We start from the raw sequence: 7,672 nt of genomic DNA on the forward strand, positions 1-7,672 counted from the left end.
CACAATCGAGCCCAGCATTGAGCTTGATAGGCGAGAAAGTTTGTTTGTTTGTTCGTTCGTTTATTTTATTTACATACTTATTTACTCACTTACTTACCTACCTACTTACTCACCTATCTACCAACCTACCTACCTACTTATCTACCTACTTACCTACCTATCTATCTACCTACTTACTTACCTACCTACTTATCTACCAACCTGCTTGCTTACTTACTTACTTATTTGTTTATTTGTTTGTAGAATTTATTTATTTGTAAGGTTTATATGCTGCCCAACTCCAATTGGATTCTGGGCGGCTTGCAATAATAACCATAGTTAATAATAATCAGAACAGTTAAGAGACAATGTAAAAAAATACAGCTACAATGATAATAACAGTTAAAGATGATTTTAAAATACATCAATAACCCTCGGAAAACGGCCCTTACCCACTTAGAAGGCCCTTCCCTGCTTAGCTTGCTGAGCAAGAAAGTTTGTTTGTTTATTTATTTGTAGAAGTTATTTATTTATTTGTATTTATATACCACCCACCTCCAATTGGACTTTGGGCGGCTTGCAATAGTAACCTTAGTTAAGAATAAAAAGAACAGTTAAGAGACAATGTAAAAAAATACAGCTACAATGATAATAACAGTTAAAGACAATTTAAAAACACTGTACCTCAATAACCCTTTAAAAAAACATACATACTTTCAATCATTCATGGCCGAATCAAGGCCGAATCAACCTAATGGACAAAAGGCTTGATGGAAAAGCCAGGTTTTAACGTCTTTCCAGAAGACCAGTAGGGTGGGGGCAGTTGGTTACAGAGCATCGGAGCCACCACAGAGAAGGCACTTCCCCGCTGCGCCACCAACCGGCATTGTTTGGTAGACAGGACTTGAAAAAGGCCAACTCTGTGGGACCTTATTGGCTGCAGGGAGGTATGCAGTAGAAGGCAGTCCCATAAATACTCTGGAGTTTGCCCCATTTTACAACCTTTCTTGGTTGCATTTGTCAAGGGGAATTACTGCAGGCGTTAAGTTAGTGATGCAGGTGTTAAGTGAATCTGGCTTCCCCCACTGATTTTGTGGGTTTTTTAAGACTGCAAAAGGGGATGAATATTGTAGGACAATATTAATTATGAGTTAGTTGTTAAGCATCCAAATGTAAAGTCACGTGACCATGGGCTATTGCGACGGTCATAAGTGTGAAAACTGATCACAAGTCACTTTTTTTCACTGTCATTGCAACTTTAAATGGCCACTAAGTGAACTGTGGTAAGTAAAAAATCTACCTGTATTCAGTCCGGCCTGCTGGATCTTTTGAACACGCAGTTTTAAGATGATTCCAAGTTCTGTAATTTTTGTATCCCTCCTTCCTCCAAAAATGAATGAGGAGAAATAGCCTAGATGCAAAGGCCATCACTTTGCTGGTAGCTTCTTTATTGAGCTTTACTCCCTCAATTTGGTGCTGATGGCTCATTAGGTTACCTGATTGCCAAGATCCGGATTACCATTAAAGGGCAACCAAGAGATTTTGAATGTTCCATACTCCCCTGCTGCCATCTAGTGGCCATTGGTCACTAAATCTGGTCACTAAATTAACAATGTCTTTCTTCCTTTGGATTTGATTCTGACATAGGTTCCCATCAGCTTACCAATGAAACAGATATTTGCCCTGGTTTGTTTTCCTCTACATTGCAGAGAGTTTGGATGACCACTGTAGTGCTTTTCAACTTCACAATTTTTGGATTCTATTGTATGTACTCGCATCCTAATCTTGCTCCTGAAATGCCAGCTTTCGAAATTGTTACGGGCTGTTTTCAGCTACATTGTCTATATTCACCCTTACTTTTAATTTAGTCTGGACTCGGGTATCCAGGCATGGACCTGCCGTGTATGCTTTCAAAGTTTTCAGAAGAGACATTTTAAAGAAAAGTTTGTGCAAACAGACAATCTCCAGAATTCTATAACTTTTGTTACATTTTTTTTAAATGAAAGTTTTGCATACACAACTAGTCCAATAATCTCTCTCTCTCTCTGTGTATGTGTGTTGTGTTCATAGCTACTGTCAGTGGGAAGACGGAAAGGAGAGAGGATTGGGCAGGAGACTGAGATAGATAAGCAGAAGAAATATTAGGCAGATAAGCATCCTTTGTAAATCTTCAAAGGACACGGATAAGCCTTTTGGAGGGCTTCAAGGACCCTCTAAAATAGTGGTTCTCAACCTGGGGGTTGGGACCCCTTTGGACAGGGCCACCATCAGGAATTTTGGGGCCCCATACAGCCTAAGTGTCTGCCCCCCCCCCGGCCATTTTAAAACTACTGCCCCCCAAATCCGGTGCCATGCCCACCATGGCCACACACCCTGGGCAAGCCCTCCCCCGGCCCTCTGAGGTCAAACACAGCCCTGATGTGGCCCTCAATGAAATTGAGTTTGACACCCCTGGCCTAGAGGCTAAATCCTATGAACAAGGGCTAAGAGAATGAGTATGTTTAGCTCAATAAATAGAAAACTGAGGGGGAATATAATAGTAGTTTCCCAATCCTTAAAGGGCTGCCACAGAGCAGATGGCATCTATTTATTCTCCATGCCACCTGAAGGTAGTACAAGAAGCAATGGGCGGAACCTCACCAAGAAGAAATGCAATCTGGAAATAAGGAAAAACTTGGGACTGGGCGGCATAGAAATAAATAATAAATAAATAAATCCCTTCTTTTTTATTAAAAGAAATTAATAGAAACATAGAAGACTGATGGCAGAAAAAGACCTCATGGTCCATCTAGTCTGCCCTTACACTATTTCCTGTATTTTATCTTAGGATGGATATATGTTTATCCCAGGCATGTTTAAATTCAGTTACTGTGGATTTACCAACCACGTCTGCTGGAAGTTTGTTCCAAGCATCTACTACTCTTTCAGTGAAATAATGTTTTCTCAGGTTGCTTTTGATCTTTCCCCCAACTAATTTCAGATTGTGTCCCCTTGTCCTTGTGTTCACTTTCCTATTAAAAACACTTCCCTCCTGGACCTTATTTAACCCTTTGACATATTTAAATGTTTCGATCATGTCCCCCCTTTTCCTTCTGTCCTCCAGACTATACAGATTGAGTTCATGAAGTCTTTCCTGATACGTTTTATGCTTAAGACCTTCCACCATTCTTGTAGCCCGTCTTTGGACCCGTTCAATTTTGTCAATAATAATTTAAAAAACCCAAAATCCATTACTATTAAAACTAAAACAACCAGCAAAACTATTAATAAAAACAGGTGAGGGCTGGGTTTTTTTCTCTGTTATTATTTAAGTGCTTTTACCATATGCTTTAAATCAAGAATCACTTCTCTCTCTGTTTCTCTCTCTTTTCTGTCATTCTCTGCCTCAATCATTTTCTCATTTCTCTTTTTTTCTCCCCTTTTTTCTATCATTTCTCTCTCTCTTCCTTCCACTCTTCTCTCTCTCTTTCTTCCTCTCTTTCACTCTCTTCCTTCCTCTCTCATCTCTTTCTTTCTTTCTCTTTCTCTCTCTTTCTTTCTTTCTCTTTCTCTCACTCTCTTCCTTCCTCTCTCATCTCTTCCTTTCTTTGTCTATCTTGCTTTCTTCCTCTCTCTTACTCTCTTCCTTCCTCTCTCATCTCTTTCTTTCTTTCTTTCTCTCTCTCTTTCTCTATCTTGCTTTCTTCCCCCTCTCTCTTTCTTTCTTTCTCTCTCTCTCTTTCTCTATCTTGCTTTCTTCCTCTCTCTCACTCTCTTCCTTCCTCTCCCATCTCTCTCTCTCTCTTTCTTTCTCTCTCTCTCTCTTTCTTTATCTTGCTTTCTTCCTCTCTCTCTCTCTTCCTTCTTCTCTCATCTCTTACTTTCTTTCTCTCTCTCTTTCTCTATCTTGCTTTCTTCCTCTCTCACTCTTCCTTCCTCTCTCATCTCTCTCTCTTTTCTTTCTCTCTCTTTCTCTCTCTCCCCCTCTTTCTCTCTCTCTCTTTCTCACTTTCCCTCTCTTGTTTTCTTTCTCTCTCTCTCTTGCTTTCTCTCACACACTCTTTCTCTCTCTCGTTCTCTTTCTCTTGCTATCTCTTTCTCTCCCCCTATTTCTCTCTCTCTCTCTCTCTCACTTTCTCTCTATCTTGTTCTGTCGTCGCTCTCTCTCTCGTTCTCCAGAGGCTGGCGAAAGTAATTTTCAATTACTTTCAATTGTAATTTTCAATTACAATCAACCTATCTCTCCTTCCTTCCTTTCCCCCCTCCCTCTTTTCCTTTCCTTCCTTCCCTTCCCCTTTCTCCTTCTTTCCCTTCTTCCTTCATTCCAACCAACCTATCTCGTCTTCCTGTTTCCTTCTCCTCCCTCTTCCCCTTCCTTCCCCTCCATCTTTCCCTTCCTTCCCTCCCTATTTTTCCTTCCTTCCCTTCTGTGTCCTCCCGGCCCTCTCTTCCCCTCCCCTCCCCTCCCTTTCCCCGACAAGGGCAGCCCGTAGAGTCACACCCATCACGGGCTGAGTTACAAGAGCCGCAGCCGGGCGGGGAGCGCCCCACTCGCTTCGTTCCCGCGGCAGGGCTCGGTCGGGAGCCCGCTGGTCAGGGCTCGGTCGCCGCCACCAGGAATCCAGGAAACCGGGGTCAGGGGTCTCTGGGGCGTCGCACCAGGACGGCGCCTGGAATGTCGGGCGCGTGGGCTGACGCGCGCTCTCCCCATCCCCCTGCTGCCAGCCCAACCCAGAAAATTCAAAGTAAGAAAAACCTTCGCTCTTACTTTGAATGTTCTGGGCAGGCTAGCAGGGAGATGGAGAGAGCGCGCGTCAGCCCGCACGCCCGACATTGAAAATCGCCTTCGCCGGCCAGTGGCCCCCGCTGTAAGAATGCCTGCAGAGAAGAAAGAGAGGCGGAGCGGGCGGGCGAGGGCAGCGGCGAGTAGCCAGGGGGGTGCGAGGGGGCTAGAGGCGCGGGGGGGGGGCAGTTGCGGCTTAGTGCGCGCCCTTGGAAAATGGTGTGCGGGGGGGCCTTTTGGTGGACGCTGGCGCACGCGTGCGAAGCCTACAACTTGCACTTGTGTTAAATTTTGTTTCTTTCCTAAGCAGCCTTCTGTGTAAAAAAATCCATTTGGGAACGACTCGTTCCCAAATGGATTTTTTTACACAGAAGGCTGCTTAGGAAAGAAACAAAATTTAACACAAGCGCAACTAACACAAGCGCCACCGCCACCCCGAAGGGGCTCCTACCTTCGCCGTACACTTTATTCTGGGACTGGAGGACCGCGCTGCCAAAGGCTCCGTCGGGGCTTCGAGTCCTGCCTCGCGAGGGCCAGAGGGCCCGCCTTTTTCGTTGGTGAGGCAGGCGGCCGGCAAGAGAGGGCCGGTACTGCGCATGTGCGAGGAGCTGCTCACTGGGCACAAATTACTGTAGGCACCAGGAGGCTGGCGGGCAAAACCGGGGGCCCCTCATTGGTCAATTTTGCCGGGCCCGTGATGCCACTCCCAGTAGTACCGCCCTATCGGCGGCCCTGCAGGGGTTGCCTAAGACCAGGGGAAAAGACAAATTTTCCACAGTGTTAGGAACTAAAGCTTCTATTCTGGCGCCTTGGAACATATTTTTACAATCCAACCAATCAGGCGTTTACAGTGGGGGTGTCCCTCTGACCTTCCTGCCAATCAGCTTAAAGCTCTGCTGGGAGAATTGACGCTGGTTTGGGGTCACCACAACTTGAGGAACTGTATTAAGGGCTTGCAGCATTAGAAAGGTTGAGAACCACTGTGAGTATAAAAGGATGCAAATGACCAGCTCTCTGCAAGTAATATAAATCCTTCCTGTCAGAGTTGGAGAAGTAATTGGGTGAGTCTTCCAAAGAAAAAACAAGGCAACTATAAAAATTAATAATAATAATAATAATAATAATAATAATAATAATAATAATAATAATTTATTGGATTTGTATGCCGCCCCTCTCCGCAGACTCGGGGCGGCTAACAGCAATAATAAACACAACATGTACAATCCAATAATAAAAAACAACTATAAAACCCCTATTATAAAACCAAACATACACACAAACATACCATGCATAAGTTGTAATGGCCTAGGTGGAAGAGCTATCTCAACTCCCCCATGCCTGGCGGTATAAATGAGTCTTAAGTATTTTACGAAGGACAGGGAGGGTGGGGGCAGTTCTAATCTCCGGGGGGAGTTGGTTCCAGAGGGCCAGGACCGCCACAGAGAAGGTTCTTCCCCTGGGGCCCGCCAAACGACATTGTTTAGTCGACGGGACCCGGAGAAGGCCAACTCTGTGGGATCTTATTGGTCGCTGGGATTCGTGCGGTAGCAGGCTGTTCCAGAGGTCCATTGCCATGTAGGGCTTTAAAGGTCATGACCAACACTTTGAATTGTGACCGGAAACTGATCAGCAGCCAATGCAAGCCACAGAGTGTTGAAGAAACGTGGGCGAATCTTGGAAGCCCCACGATGGCTCTCGCGGCTGCGTTCTGCACGATCTGAAGTTTCCGAACACTTTTCAGAGGTAGCCCCATGTAGAGAGCATTACAGTAATCGAACCTCGAGTTGATGAGGGCATGAGTGACTGTGAGCAATGACTCCCTGTCCAACTATGGGACAACCATGACCTGGATGACTGAGAATCTCTGCAGGTCCCTTTGTAACCTGTCTACAAATACGGATGCAACCACAGTTGGCTTTTCAACCAAGGATGTGGAACAGCCATGAAATATACCAACGCTGTGGGTTCATCTGCACAGCAGTAGCAATACGCTTTCCTCCCATCTTAGAGATATGAGGAAAGCAAGTGAGTGGATGAAAAGCTTCCCCCACAGCGTTTTTCTTTCTCCGTGCCTTAGCAACAAGACCAGGATTGCTGCTGCTCTCATAGAAATTAATGCAGGGTTACTTTCAGGCAGCAACTGGGCTAGGGAAAAAGGCACCTCGGTGTGTGTTGACTGCCCCAATTGGGCCCCAAACAAGGAGGCTTTACTGGAGCCAGTTTGGAGTTCCCCCTAGTCATCTTTGATTAAGAAGCCGTGAAACGTGTGTGGGGTTATATCTCTGGACTGGATTCAGTGGGAACCTCTATTCCGGTGAAATTGCCTGTAGGATGACATTGAGGGTGGGGAGAGAACACATGGAATTATAATTAATTGCTGTCTGGTTGTGTAAAATGGAAGAGGTTCAACAAATGAAGTGCCATTCATGGCCGAAGAGAAAAAGAATTGTCTATAGAGGCTTCCAGGTTCTAGCCTGCTGTATCTGCATTGCACTGAAGTTCTAAAGGCCACTGCATGTGTTTTACAGTATTTAACTAGCTGCCAGAGGTTCTGCTTAGGTAAGGAACTACTCAGTAGTGGGTTCCAAAACCCGTTGCTACCAGTTCGCACACACAGAAGTATCCCGGGAGGGTGGAGCCTCCCGCCGCCACTACCAGTTTGCAGAACCAGGCTGAACCAGGACCAGCTCACCGCTGGAACTACTGTAACTTGTTGCTTGTATCCTTACGATTTATATAAATATTGATAGTTTCCTGATTGCTTATTTGTACCCTATGACCAGGGATGGGCAACGCCGTGGAATGCTGGGAACACCGTTCCGGCGGTGGAAATGGAGCGCATAGCCTCGTTCTATTGCCACTGGACGTGCATGCACCATGCACACACAATTAGTAGGGTTATTTGCACGCGGCCTGCTTTCTGCTTTCCTG

The 7,672-nt window shown here is 45.4% G+C and overlaps 1 protein-coding gene across 2 annotated transcripts in view; it reads right to left on the reverse strand.

Annotated features, from left to right (window-relative positions):
* Positions 1-1,398, reverse strand: part of PLXNB3 (plexin B3) — a 100,630-nt gene extending 99,232 nt beyond the window's left edge. Inside the window, exon 1 of one of the 2 annotated variants that reach the window (XM_070741350.1) lies at positions 1,280-1,398. The gene's annotated coding sequence lies outside the window, so the exon portion shown is untranslated. Of the gene's footprint in view, positions 1-693; positions 718-1,279 lie in introns of those variants that run through there. The other variant, XM_070741351.1, reaches the window with a different exon arrangement.
* Between the last annotated feature and the right edge of the window lie 6,274 nt (positions 1,399-7,672).

The sequence above is a fragment of the Erythrolamprus reginae genome, chromosome 2 (genome assembly GCF_031021105.1).
Source record: "Erythrolamprus reginae isolate rEryReg1 chromosome 2, rEryReg1.hap1, whole genome shotgun sequence".
NCBI lineage: Eukaryota > Metazoa > Chordata > Lepidosauria > Squamata > Dipsadidae > Erythrolamprus > Erythrolamprus reginae.